The sequence below is a fragment of the Pongo pygmaeus genome, chromosome 7 (genome assembly GCF_028885625.2).
Source record: "Pongo pygmaeus isolate AG05252 chromosome 7, NHGRI_mPonPyg2-v2.0_pri, whole genome shotgun sequence".
In the NCBI taxonomy this organism is placed as follows: Eukaryota; Metazoa; Chordata; class Mammalia; order Primates; family Hominidae; genus Pongo; species Pongo pygmaeus.
The window spans coordinates 92,826,659-92,841,496 of NC_072380.2; the positions used below are offsets into that span (position 1 = coordinate 92,826,659).

Consider the following 14,838-nt stretch of genomic DNA (forward strand, 5'->3'; position numbering starts at 1 on the left):
CGGAGCTTGCAGTGAGCAGAGATCGGGCCACTGCACTCCAGCCTGGGCGACAGAGCGAGACTTCGTCTCAAAAAAAAAACAAAAAAACAAAAATCAAAAAACACTTTGTATTCAAGAGCCAATACCTTTTGAGAACAATGGCAAATAACCATTCATTCAATACATATTTATTGGTAAATAATTGTTTGGAAACCAATACCCAATTGTCTCATGGAAATCTGTCAGTTATTTAGAGTTATCATGTTTATAATTTTCCTATTACATACTAATTTATCGTTTTTAATGAGTGATTCTCTCTTGTGAGACATTAAAGCATCGCTAAGTCAGGCATGACTTACTGAGATACATCAGAATTTGAACTCAAGATGCAACCAGAATATTCCAAGTGCAAGGTCGTTTATTTCCAATTGCCTTGAAGTTGGTGTCTACGTTAGAAATATGGCTGTGGAAGTACCCCGTTCCTACAATATAAATGATTTTCCCCCTTTTTTATTACCAGAATTTGAAAGAGCTGGCATAAAGTAGTCCTCCTCTATGAAGGCATCTATGTTTCACTCAGACAGAATGAGATGCAGTGTTCTTTTCATATATATGTCAATATTTATCTACATGATTGCATTTATCACATATAATTTTTTTATTTTTTAATTTTTATTGTTTTTTTTTGAGACGGAGTCTTGTTCTGTCGCCCAGGCTGGAGTTAAGTGGCATGATCTCGGCTCACTGCAACCTCTGCCTCCTGTAGTCAAGCGATTCTCCTGTCTCAGCTCCCAAGTAGCTGGGATAACAGGGGTGCGCCACCATGCCTGGCTAATTTTTTATATTTTTAGTAGAGATGCGGTTTCACCACATTGGCCAGGCTGGTCTCCAACTCCACACCTCAAGTGATCCACCTGCCTCGGCATCCCAAAGTACTGGGATTACAAGCGTGAGCCACCGCACCTGGCCTATCATGTATAATTGTAACTATTTACTGAAGGGTCTCTCCCAATAGATTATACACTTCTTGTGGGCAAGGCTAATGCCTTTTCTCTTTGGACCCTAGTGCCTAGCATAGTATTCAACACATACAAGTACTATCCCTGAGATACTGCAAGGTTTATATAATGGTATGTAGGTACCAATAGTAGTATCTAAATACCTAGGTAAACAAATACTTTCAAAAGCAAGTCTTTTTCAATGAATATTTTACATCTGACTGATTTATTTAGCGACCATAGGTTTTATTTTTCAAAAATAGCCACCATAATATATTTCATTTCACACGCTACTTGTACAATGAGAAGGTGACACTCCTCCCATCAAGTAGTGTGGCATATATCCCCTCTGCTTGAACTTGTGCAGGTCTCCGTGACTGCCTCGACCAACAGTGTATATAGTTGGAAGTGATGCCATATGACTTCCAAAGATGGGTCATAAAAATGCCATTGATTCTGCCTTATCCTCTTGGGACACATTCTTGGGATCCAAACACTATGTAAGGAAGGCAAGATCCCATATGGAAAGACCACATGCAGGTGTTCCAGCCAGCAGCCTCAGCTGAGGCCCCAGCCATTCGCCAGCATCAATTACTAGATATGTAAGGGACTCGGATGGTTGCAGCCCCTAGCAGTTGAGTCACTAGCTGACACTGCATGGAAAGAAATAGGCTGTCCCTGCAGAGCCCTGCCCAAATTGCAGATGCATGTGCAAAATAAATGATGGTTGTTTAAGCCACCAGGTTTAGGTAGCTTGTTATGCAGCAAGAGATAACCAGAACAGGTCACCGTGAGTTCACATGCCGGTGGAAATGGAGGGAAGGGTTAGGGGCCCAGAGCCATCCATTCTATTTCCTGTTTCTTAATCCTGGTGCAGTGCGAAGCAACATGGTCAGATGGAAGCAGGATTAGAACAAGAAGGATGACCCCAAATGGACCCTGAAAAATTAATTAGAACATGCTAATTTCAAGGAGAAACATTAAAAATGTATTTGTGGTGCACAGAGTTTATTTTTTGAAGAGGCAGAAAAAATATTTTAAGTGATTACAGAATGATCGTGGCAAACACTCTTCTCTCTCTATATATATATGTATATATACATGTATAATGTATATATGTATATGTATGTGTATAATGTATATTTGTGTATACATGTGTAATGTATATATGTATATATACATGTATAATGTATATATGTATATATACATGTATAATGTATATATGTATATATACATGTATAATGTATATATGTATATATACATGTATAATGTTGTATATATGTATAATTATAACTACTGAATATATATATACTGAATATATATGTATAATTGCAACTACTGAATATATATTATTTTATAGAGAAAGAGAGAGACTGAGTCTCGCTCTGTCACCCAGGCTGGAGTGCAGTGGCGTATCTCAGCTCACCGCAACCACTGCCTCTTGGGTTCATGCGATTCTCATGCCTCAGCCTCCCGAGTAGCTGGGATTACAGGCATGTGCCACCACACCTGGCTAATTTTTGTATTTTTAGTAGAGACGGGGTTTCACCATGTTGGTCCAGCTGGTCTCGAGCTCCTGACCTAAAGCCATCTGCCCCCCTCAACCTCCCAATGTGCTGGGATTACAGGCGTGAGCCACTGCGCCTGGCCCTAGTATCTTATTGATGTGTTCAGAATCATGTACGGTGATTGCATGGATGTGCCACTTAACAAAAGAATTATGGATGGGTAGTGTAATTATCTAACGCTGGTGATTTGTGAATTTGTGATGAAGGACCCATTACCTGCTGCAGAATGACTTCAAGATTTGCTCAAAGATTTGCCCAAATATTCAGTGTGAACAGAATGTGGTTGCCACCCTTATCAATGCTTCTGACGCAGTAAGTCATACTGTGATGAAAAAATTACACAGGAGCAAAATGCACGCTGCAAGTGTAGATGAGTTAACTGGCTGGTTCATGGACACAGGCTACTTTCTTTCTTGGAAAATTACTTGTGACAGTTAAATTAACCTTAAGGGACTTGGAGATTGGCAAAGATTTGCATATTTTTTTTCCCATTCTTTATGAACTGCCAAGTTCTTTTGCGAGTGCAACAGTGCACTTTTATATTAACAATGAAATACATTATTTGGGAGGAAACAATGAAAAATGAGATTGAAGAAACCAACTTTAAGTTATCAACCCTTTCAATCTATTAAAACACTGCAGCATATAACCTTGAATAACATTGTCTTGGTTCTTTAATGAAGATTAAATGTAAAGTATTTTTTATTATGAACAAAACGCTATCAGAGGTGAATTTCCCTCTGATTCCCTTTTAAGCCAAACTACCTATTTTTTCTTTAAAAGTGACATCCATCAGCAGGGTGCGGTGGCTCATGTCTGTAATCCCAGCACTTTGGGAGGCGGAGGTGGGTGGATTACTTGGGATCAAGAGTTTGAGACTAGCCTGGCCAACATGGTGAAACCCTGTCTCTACTAACAATACAAAAAAATTAGCTGGGTGTGGTGGAGCATGCCTGTAATCTCAGCTTCTTGGGACCCTGAGGCAGAAGAATTGCTTGAACCTGGGAGGCAGAGGTTGCAGTGAGCCGAGACTGCGCCATTGCACTCCAGCCTGGGCTACAAGAGCAAAACTCCGTCTCAAAAAAAAAAATAATAATAATGATAAAAAAATAAAAATAACATTCGTCAAGTTCACAATGGTCTTTGGCTTAGACTAACAAGACCGCATTCCTTTAGACAGCCAAATGAACAAATGCTAGCATTTCTACCTGCTGACAGTGGGATACCCTCCTATATGAAGTTGGAATAAATAGACGTCAAGACATGCTTTGTCCTATTGCTTGAGTCCTGGAGGGCTAAGGTTAATTAAAGATAATTATTAAACCCCAAATATTGATAAAGTACATGCAGAAAGACATTCATCACAGTATTGTGATTTTAAAATGTCAAAAAATTAAGTATTTCAAAAATATTGGATTATGCATAGCTTATAAATTATGATTATGAAGAACGTTTGGCAACAGGAGAGATCTTTAAGTTGATAGAAAAAGGAAAGAAATGTATTAAAACCCTGACAAAGATTGCTTTAGGGTAGCAGAAAAAAGGGTGATTTTCTTTTCTTTTCTCATTTTTCTCTATGTTCCGTGAAGATGATTATATTATTATTATTCAAAATTATTTAAAACAATTGCTAAGTACTTAATGATGCTTGAATCCAGCAGGAGAGAACAGAGATCATTTTGAGCTATAGGCTGAAAGGAAATGACACATAAATATGGAGAAAGTCTTGATGGGGTGGGTCTTTCCTTCATCATATCTATGCAGATAGAAGAAGTGGCTTACAGGTGGACACAGCCACCTCACAAATAGGCTCTATTCCCATTCCTATTTTTCCTAAAAAGAGCCTTTGCCTGAATTCTCCATCTAACTTCTTCAAAATCCTCAACTATTCACCCAATCTGGAGTTAATAAAAAACATTTGTGTATAAGTAGGAGCAAATAATATTTTACTTTTTTATTTATAAGATAGCAAATGCACATCAGGAATTGCAAAGCTGTTTTTGAGAAAATGAGGATCCAGTTTACCTGAAGAGTTGTGAAGAATATATGAAGATGGGGTGGCATCAGAGGTGAGGTAACCCTGGTTTTGAGGGGAAAACCTTAAAACTAGCGAAGGAAAGCCGGTAAGAAGGGGAAGTAGAATTTGCAAAATAGAAGTAATTGAGCCACAAACTTTACAAAAAAGCGTGATACAGAACAAAAGTAGATTATGAATAAAAAATAGATTAACCTGGAAGGGGTGCGGCTAGCAGGAAGGTGTTGAATAAGTTATTTTGACTTTCTAAAACATTTTGGGTTTTCAGAGTGGTCTGGAGTTGCATACCTGCAGCCCTTTTGGCTTGCTCTTCTCCCATAAGCATGTTATTAAGCTGTAATTTACATCTGTACTTGAAACACAAATTCAGATTTTTAGAGAGTATCCAAAAGTTCTTGCTTTTCTCACCTTGCTTTAACAAGTTTAATCGCCTTTCCACGCTACCTACAGAGGGGTCCATACGGCGTTGTTCTGGATTCCCGTCGTAACTTAAAGGGAAACTTTCACAATGTCCGGAGTCCTTGATGTCCTGCAAATGAAGGAGGAGAATGTCCTTAAGTTCCTTGCAGCAGGAACCCACTTAGGTGGCACCAATCTTGACTTCCAGATGGAACAGTACATCTATAAAAGGAAAAGTGATGGTATCTACATCATAAATCTGAAGAGGACCTGGGAGAAGCTTCTGCTGGCAGCTCGTGCCATTGTTGCCATTGAAAACCCTGCTGATGTCAGTGTTATATCATCCAGGAATACTGGCCAGAGGGCTGTGCTGAAGTTTGCTGCTGCCACTGGAGCCACTCCAATTGCTGGCCGCTTCACTCCTGGAACCTTCGCTAACCAGATCCAGGCAGCCTTCCGGGAGCCACGGCCCTCTTGTGTTTACTGACCCCAGGGCTGACCACCAGCCTCTCACGGAGGCATCTTATGTTAACCTACCTACCATTGTGCTGTGTAACACAGGTTCTCCTCTGTGCTATGTGGACATTGCCATCCCATGCAACAACAAGGGAGCTCACTCAGTGGGTTTGATGTGGTGGATGCTGGCTTGGGAAGTTCTATGCATGCGTGGCACCATTTCCCGTGAACACCCATGGGAGGTCATGCCTGATTTCTGCTTCTACAGAGATCCTGAAGAGATTGAAAAAGAAGAGCAGGCTGCTGCTGCTGAAAAGGCTGTGACCAAGGAGGAATTTCAGGGTGAATGGACTGCTCCAGCTCCTGAGTTCACTGCTACTCAGCCTGAGGTTGCAGACTGGTCTGAAGGTGTACAGGTGCCCTCTGTGCCTATTCAGCAGTTCCCTACTGAAAACTGGAGCACTCAGCCTGCCACGGAAGACTGGTCTGCAGCTCCCACTGCTTAGGCCACTGAATGGGTAAGAGCAACCACTGAACGGTCTTAAGCTGTTCTTGCACAGGCTCTTAAGCAGCATGGAAAAATGGTTGATGGAAAATAAACATCAGTTTCCAAAAAAAAAAAAGTTTAATCGTGGGTGACACTGGCTTTCTTCTATACACACTTTCATTTAAAAGATTATTCTAGTTACAAGTAACTACTGATAGGTTGACGCCAAATTTATTTAAAATGGTGTCTTATAATGTTCATTTTGCCTTCTACCCAGCATATATCCAAAATAATTCCATCAAAAGTTTATATTCATTTCCCAAATATGAAAACCAATATCGTGAAATTCTGTCTGGCATCTTTTGGGCTTATATCAGTATCATTATTTGCATGTATTTGGAATAAAGACAAGGGGCAAACAACATAATCTGTGCCTTGATTGAAGCCAATATTTTTCCCAAAAGTATCATTAAAAAGTATCATTTTATTAACAAATCCACCTTGGCCAGTCTTAGTGGTTCATGCCTGTAATCCCAGCACTTTGGGAGGCCGAGGTGTGTGGATCACGAGGTCAGGAGATGGAGACCATCCTGGCTAACACGGTGAAACCCTGTCTCTACTAAAAATACAAAAAATTAGCCAGGGGTGGTGGCGGGCGCCTGTAGTCCCAGCTACTCGGGAGGCTGAGGCAGGAGAATGGTGTGAACCTGGGAGGCGGAGCTTGCAGTGAGCCGAGATCGTGACACTGCACTCCAGCCTGGACAACAGAGTGAGACTCCGTCTCAAAAAAAAAAAAAAAAAACCATATATGTGACTGTAATAGTTCTTTGTTAATATAGCCATAAGAAATTATTTACATTAAAACAATCAGAAGTGTTACAGCTCTTTTAGAATTTGTCTAGTAGGTTTTCCAGTGACCAGAAAATCCTCTGCTAAAAAAAAAAAAAATAATCAATTGGGTATAATAATCAGTCATCCGTTTCTCATCCCCACAATCATTCCTGTCTGACAAAAAAGTTTAGGAGAGCTGTTTGCAGAACACGTCTTACTTGTTAATGCATTTTTTAAAATTCTGCTTCTCCTTCCTTATGTAACAATTGTGATCAAAATTTTTTCATACCTTCTGCTGCAACAATGACCTCACCCCCATACAAAACAACAGACACACACATCAGGGGCTTCCAGATTTTTCCAACTGTGGTTCCCATGATGAGAATTCTGTAGTGTTGGGTTTGCATCAATTATTTCCCTAATTACATCTAGTGAGGACATGTTTGTCATTCAACTGTTATATATGATCCAAATATGAACCCAGGGTGCTTTTGGGTATGAGTCATATATAAGTCAGGTGCTTGATTCACATCTACTTTCCTTTTGACAGTAATCCTTGTTAATGCCCTAATTTTATGATGTAATTTTAGTTGAATTAATCTTGAACAACTGCAAATTATGTAATTAATTACATTCAGCTTCAATGACAATTACTTTTTAATCTCAGCCTCTCAGCCTGACACCCCAGCAGAAATTCTGTATATACAATGGCAGTGACGGGTGGGTGGGAAGACCTCTCCAGCTTACTGATGTGTATGGACTCATTAATTATATAAATTGCATTTATTTTTGAAAAAAAAATCTCAGAGATTAGTAAAGTATATGCCATTTTCTTGGACTTAAGGGCTTAGAGAAGTTAAGGGGGCCATGTGTGGTGGCTCATGCCTGTAATCCCAGCACTTTGGGAGGCCGAATTGGGCAGATCACCTGAGGTCAGGAGTTCGAGACTAGCCTGACTAACATGGTGAAACCCCATCTCTATGAAAAATACAAGATTAGCCGGGCGTGGTGGCAGACGCCTGTAATCCCAGCTACTCGGGAGGCTGAGGCAGGAGAATCACTTGAACTCATGAGGCGAAGGTTGCAGTGAACTGAGATAGCACCATTGCACTCCAGCCTGGGCAACAAGAGCGAAATTCCACCTCAAAAAGAAAGAAAAAAAAAAAAAGAGAAGTTAAGGGACAGAGAGTGAAAGAAATTACCTTCAGCAGCTCCTGATTATTTTTCCCTTAATGCTCATTTTGAAGGGGTATAATTGGCATAACTTAAAAAAATTCTTGTGGTCACATAAATTTGGTTTATGCTGGATTTAAAATTAAATAGGTTTCTTTATTATAGAGTTGCTTGTTCTTTAATATGTTAATATATGTTGTGACTTTCCAAGAAGTGGGATATAAAATGTTTCCCAAACTGTTTGAAAAGAGAACACCCTTTCTTTCTAAACAAATAACAACTTTATTGAGGTATAATTTATGTGCCATGAAATTCACTTGTCTTAAAGGAACAATTAAATGATTTTTAGTGTATTTACACATATGCAACCATCACCAAAATCCAAGTTTAAAACATTTTCACCACCCTCAAAAAAAATTTGTTTCTATTTGCCATCACTCGCTACTCTTCACTCCAGCCCCAGGCAACCACTCATCTACTTTCTGTCTTTATAGATTTCTCTTTTCTAGAAATTTTACATAAATGGACTTATACAGTAGATCTTGCTCTGTCACCCAGGCTGGAGTGCAGTGGTGCAATCATAGCCCACTTCAAGCTGGAACTTCTGAGCTCAAGTGATCCTCCCACCTTGGCCTCCCGAAGTGCTGGGATTACAGGCGTGAGCCACTCTCCTCCACCATTTAGCATGATTTTGTTTTGTTTTGTTTTTTTGAGATGGGGTTTTATTCTTGTTGCCCAGGCTGGAGTGCAATGGTGCGATCTCGGCTCGCCGCAACCTCCGCCTCCCAGGTTCAAGAGATTTCTCCTGCCTCAGCTGGGATTACAGACATGTGTCACCACCACCTGGTTAATTTTGTATTTTTAGTAGAGACGGGGTTTCTCCATGTCAGTCAGGCTGGTCTCGACCTCCCAACCTCAGGTGATCTGCCTGCCTCAGCCTCCCAAAGTGCTGGGATTACAAGCATGAGCCACTGCACCCGGCTTAGCGTAATGTTTTTGAGGATCATCCATTTTGTAGCATGTATCAATACTTCATTGCTTTTTATTGCCAAATAGTATTCCATATAAGTATACCACATTTAGCTTATCCATTCATCAGTTTATGGACATTTGGGTTGTTTTCACTTTGTGGTACTGTGAATAACATTTGAGTACAAGTTTTAGTGTGGACACGCATTTTTATATTTCTCTTAGGTATATACTTTGGAATCGAATTGTAAATCATATGGTGAACTTATGTTAAACTTTTAAAGAAATTTCCACGTTTTCCAAAGTGGTTGCACCATTTGCATTTCTACTGACAGTGTGTGAGAGTCCCAGTTTCTCCACATCCTTACCACCATTTGTCATTGTCTGTTGATTCTAACCATCCTAGTGGGTATGTAGTAGTATCTCACTGTGGTTTCTATTTGCATTCCTTGATGACCATTAATGAGTATCTTTTCATTTGTTTTTTGACCATTCATATATCTTCTTCACCCAAACGTTTATTTAAATTTTTGCCCATTTTAAAATTAGGTAATTTTCTTATTATTAAGTTGCAAGAGTTCCTTCTATATTCTAGGTACAAGGCCTTAATCAGATATGATCTGCATGTTTTTTCTCTGTGGTTTTTCTCTTCACTATTCTTAGTGGTGTCTTCTGAAGCACAGAAGTTTTTAGTTTTGACAAAGTCCAATTTATCAATTTTTTTCAGTGCTTGTGCTTTGTTGTATCTACAAAGGTCACAAAGATTTATGCCTATGTTTTCCTTTAAGAGTTTTACAGTTTTAGCTCTTACATTTAGATCTATGATTCATTTGGAGTTAAATTTTGAGTATGATGTGGGAGGCAAAAGTTTAAATATATCTTTTTGCATGTGGCTATTGAATAGTCCTAGCACCATTTGTTGAAAAGACTATCCTTTCTCTATTGAATTACCATGGCATCTTTGTTGAAAATCAATTAAGCATAAATTTAAGAGTCTTTAATATGTTAATGTATGTTGTGAGTCTCCAACAGGGAGGATATAAAATGTTTCCCAAAATGTTTTCAACAAGGAATTCTACTCCCTCCTCTCACTTTTTTTTTTTTTAAAAAACAACAACAACAACAACACCAACAACAACAAAAAAACACCGACTTTCATACAGGTTCTCAATGAGGTTCACAGAACAAGCTGTAGGGAAGCTAAATTGTTTTCATGCTTCTCTAAATTATTCAGGGCTCTAACTTTCACTGAAACTTTGTTTAGACTCTAGGAGGCTAACTGTTGTATCTGAACTGCAAAACCAAAGACAATTTCTTTTAGTGTGTTTATTACAAAGACATCTCACTATGCAAAAATGATATAACTTTGGAAAGTTTATGGATGCAAATTTGGAAGTATGAACAATTTTGCAATTGTGTCTTTTACGTTTTTAGAGCAATGCATCTTGCTTGATCATGATATATGACTGGAGAGAATATCAGTAATTAGGTGTTACAGTCAAATAAGACTTGTTTGCATACACTTTCTCACACACACACTGTATACAAACACAATTACATACATATATACACACATATTGGAGATATAGTTTTTCTTTTTAAATATACACACATACTGAAGATATAGTTTTTCCTTTTCCTATTTAAAACAAGTAGATCTTGTCTTTATTTTTTTTAGCTTCTGAATTTTAAAGTCAATCATGTTTTTCTTTAACCAAATATGCAAAATGTTGGATTAATTTCTTAAATTTGACTTTGTCAAAATGACAATACTATCACTTTTGCATTATATTACTACAACAAACAGAAGAACTTAGTACAAAAATTAAAAGTGAAAAAGTAAGGCCAGGCATGGTGGCTCATGCCTGTAATTCTAGCCCTTTGGGAGTCTGAGGCAGGCGAATCACCTGAGGTCAACAGTTCACGACCAGCCTGGCCAACACAGGGAAACCCCCATCTCCACTAAAAATACAAAAATTAGCCGGGCAAGGTGGCGTGTACCTGTACTCCCACCTACTTGGGAGGCTCAGGCAGGAGAATCACTTGAACTCGGGAGGTAGAAGTTGCAGTGAGCTGAGATGGCACCACTGCACTCCAGCCTTAGTGACAGAGCAAGACTCCATCTCAAAAAACACACACACACAAAAAGTGGAAAAGTAGAATTAGTGTCTCTTTATTAGTTTGTATTTATCTGCAGAACAACAACAAAAAAAACCAGGCAAAAGCCAACAATAAAAGAAAAAAAAATGTACCATTACTTCGACAAGGAGATTGCAGCGTCATAAATCTAGAGAGGGAGATTGCAAGTGCCATTAGTCCTCTGCACTGGCCAACGCAGGCAGCCTACCCCAGTGAACCGCTAAGCTTCTAGAAACCTACAGAAAATGATGGTGTAAGACAAGCATAGAGGTGTTCTACTGAGGCCCTCCAAAGTGCATTTATTTACCCTAACGGACACGCTGATTTTCTATGTCCCCACCTGCTAGTGATTTAGTGTTATTTTTAAAAGCATAATATTGGTTTTTAAAAAATTTTCAGATGGCATTATCTCACTTTACATGTAAGAAATGATTACATACAGAAGTTTCCTTTAAAAAAAAAATAGAGGTGTGTCGCCCTATGTTGCCTAGGCTGGCATGGAACTCCTGGGCTCAAATTATCCTCCCACCTCGGCCTCCCAAAGTGCTGGGCTGAGAGTACAGGCATGAGCCACCATGCCAGCCAGAAGTTTCCTAATAGGTAATAATACTGTTTTATTTTTGTTTGTTTTATTTGGGGCATTCTACTTTGCCAAACACAAATTATAGTAGAAAGTATGTTTTATTGCAAAACTTTAGCCATATTTAGAACAGGTTTCAATGCATAAGGCACCCCCTCTCTTTGTCAGGGCATTCCGGCTAGTTTTGAGGCTTAATAGCTCTAGTCCATTTCCATTCTCACTATACTTTTTAGGTAACTTAAATGTTCATTTTAGTTTAAATCTCAAGTCCTTTTCTCAAATGGATTTTACTAATTAGCTAATTTAGGAAAATTGTGTGGTATTTTTTCTTTCCTTTGTCACCTGAAACTTCGCTTGGTATTTCCTCAGCATTTTAAGATCTCCCCCGTCCCCGCTCCCGCCCCCCAAGGCTACCTGGAAGCTTCCAGGCTACTTCCTTACGGGCAGTTTACAGATTTTGTTTTTAGAAGCCTTTAGTTGACCTTGGCCTGCGTGGGTGTTCTCGTCTTTCCTCCTATCGTATGTTACGGTTACCTGCAGAGGCTGGCGTCGAAGGAGAGGTGCTATGCGAGGATGGCCCCAAGTTAAACAGTGACAGCCTCTGCCCTCCCAGACCCCAGGCGCGCGGGGGCGGGCGCGGAACACCGGTTCCACAGCCACCTCCAGGCCTCCCGGTGTGGCGGGGTCCGGGACGTCACACAAATACCAGGGCACCCATGTTTCTGCCCTGGGAAACGCTCACGTCAGCCGGCCCCCCAATTCTGCTAAAGGAGAAAACAAAATTTCCCTCCCATGGACGCAGCTGGGCACTTTGAGAACTGGTCGGGCAGAAGGCTGATCGCGCAGAGCCTGGTGCAAACGGGAAGCAATTCCCCTGGAACAAGAAATGAGGGCCAGGAATTTGCATGTCTTTCACAGGAGTATCAAAGTCTGGGAGACTTTCCTTCCCAAAGTCATCTGTTCCAAAGTGAACTTAAAAAGCTACCTCTCAGGGGCTCCCAGGGAACAGCTTCCCCTGTAAGGACCAGGAGAACTTGGATAATTTGGGAAGAAGACTCCCATCAAGGATGGGAATTATCCCCTTACACACTTGGCTAAGATTCTTAGGAGAATAAAGAGGGACTGGAAATTAATATATTTGGAGTCATATATAAATCTGACATTGTAAAATGCAGGGAGTTCTTATACTGCAGTGTAGGGCCAATCATTATCACATCGGTTACTCCTTGTGGTATCTTTATAAAGCTCTGATTTAAAGAACTGCTGTTTTGTTGTAGATGAGTGTCTGGGCTGATGGAAACCTCACATCACCTAAATAACCATGAGGCTGTTTTTCAGTTTGTTCACCTCAGTGCTACACATTGCACATGCATTAACAAATATCACCCATGAATGATGATGGAGGTATCATCGTTTACTTGACAATCTGTAAAGTACCTTCCAGGTAATTGACAATATATTCCTACTTAATTACTTGCGCTCTTCACATCTCTGTTCCTTCTGTTTACTTTGCAAAGAGAAAAGCCCTTTGAACCCAAACATTTGTCGACCCCAGTCCCAGAGAAGTCACAGAATTTGCCAGAGGGAAGGCAAATCTTTTAGCATCTACTTCTAGTATAGGTGAAATTGCTGGGAGTGACTGCTCAGGAGCAACTGAGCAAAATTGGCAATTTTCCCCACAGAGCAAAAATATTTGATTTGAAAAACATCATACAGCCACTCAAATGTAAGTGCCAATATATTTACCAAATTGAACAAGTTATTATTATTATTATTTTTTTGAGACAGAGTCTCACTCTGTCGCCCAGGCTGGAGTGCAGTGGTGTGATCTCGGCTCACTGCAACCTCTGCCTCCCAGGTTCAAGTGATTCTCCTGCCTCAGCCTCCTGAGTAGCTGGGACTACAGATGAGCGCCACCAAGCCCGGCTAATGTTCTGTATTTTTTAGTAGAGATGGGGTTTCACCACATTGGCCAGGCTGGTCTTGAACTCTTGACCTCATGATCCGCTTGCCTCAGTCTTCCAAAGTGCTGGGATTACAGGCGTGAGCCAACGCGCCCAGCTACGAGTGATTTTTGAATTGTCCGCACCATGGCTTCCCTCCTACAGATTGACTTTAATTACCTGAAATAAGTTTGTAAGTTTAAATAAAAAGAAGCAATCAGTAGATGGTGAAATGAACAGAAATGGAGACACATATCCTGAAAGTGTAATACGCTGGGAAATTTTACAGAGGGAGGTGAGATTAAATGAAAGCAGGAAGAGTTCCCATGCTAGGTTAATTTACACAATGTCTTTTATTTGCTTACATTTCTTTGGGGTGAATAAACTTATAATTGATAATTTATAATTTTAACTTTTAAAGGTGTGGACAGAAATGTTTTTACTGATTAGAAAATAATTTTTATTCCAATAGAAGTGGAACAATACTTCTAGTAAATAAATACTAGAAGTAAAATACATCAAGTGGAACAAAATATTTAAAATAAATATTTAAAACAAAATATTTAAAATAAAATATTTAAAACTACACTTGAAATTTCAAATGTGTAAAATTGAGAGGATAAAAAATCTTCAAAAATCATAGACACAGAGTTTAGGAAGCCAAAGGCTGTGAACTTCCCTTCTCATTGAATCCATGCTTTATTTTGCATTCTTCACAGGTAAGCAATCAATGCCTGTTCTGCTGTGGACCAAAATCAGCCCCATGGAGTTGATCTTCAAAGAAATGGAATTTACTCTGGCATACTCTTATGTATGATACCTTTCCAAGGCCAATCCCAAGATACCAACAAGTGTAACTTTAGGCAATGATCCAAATCTTGGATTAGCTGCTAAATAACCTTGGCAGACTAGTCCCTGGGTGACGAGCATGCTTACAGGAGAAAAAGGCAGAGCTCTCTTCCAGAAACTTTCTTCTTGACATCCTCTTATAATGTTTGAAATCTCTCCTCTGTGGATGTGCAGTTTGATTTTGTGCAGGCTCTGCTTGCTTGGTAGTGGCAAATGGGGACCTTTCTCTTGGTTTCCATGAGTAGACACTGGGGCCACGATGACTTCGTGTTTGCTTTTCTTCCAGTTGAGCGTGCTTGGCCTACTCCTTGACCCAGTGCTGAGTGTCTGTTACGTGTCAGGCAAGGGCATGCATAGACGTGAAAAAGAATAAGACACGATCACTGCTGAAGGAGCTCACAGTCTGTGGGGGGTGTTCCCCAAGGCCGTGTC

At 39.9% G+C, this 14,838-nt stretch overlaps 1 non-coding gene and 1 pseudogene across 1 annotated transcript; both read left to right on the top strand.

Moving 5' to 3' along the window:
- Positions 1-5,014: 5,014 nt before the first annotated feature.
- On the top strand, positions 5,015-5,980 carry LOC129042417 (small ribosomal subunit protein uS2-like; annotated as a pseudogene).
- An 813-nt stretch (positions 5,981-6,793) lies between these two features.
- LOC129043290 (U7 small nuclear RNA) lies at positions 6,794-6,852 on the top strand. Its single transcript, XR_008504383.1, has one exon. It is a non-coding gene; the product is annotated as a U7 small nuclear RNA (small nuclear RNA).
- The last annotated feature ends 7,986 nt before the right edge of the window (positions 6,853-14,838 follow it).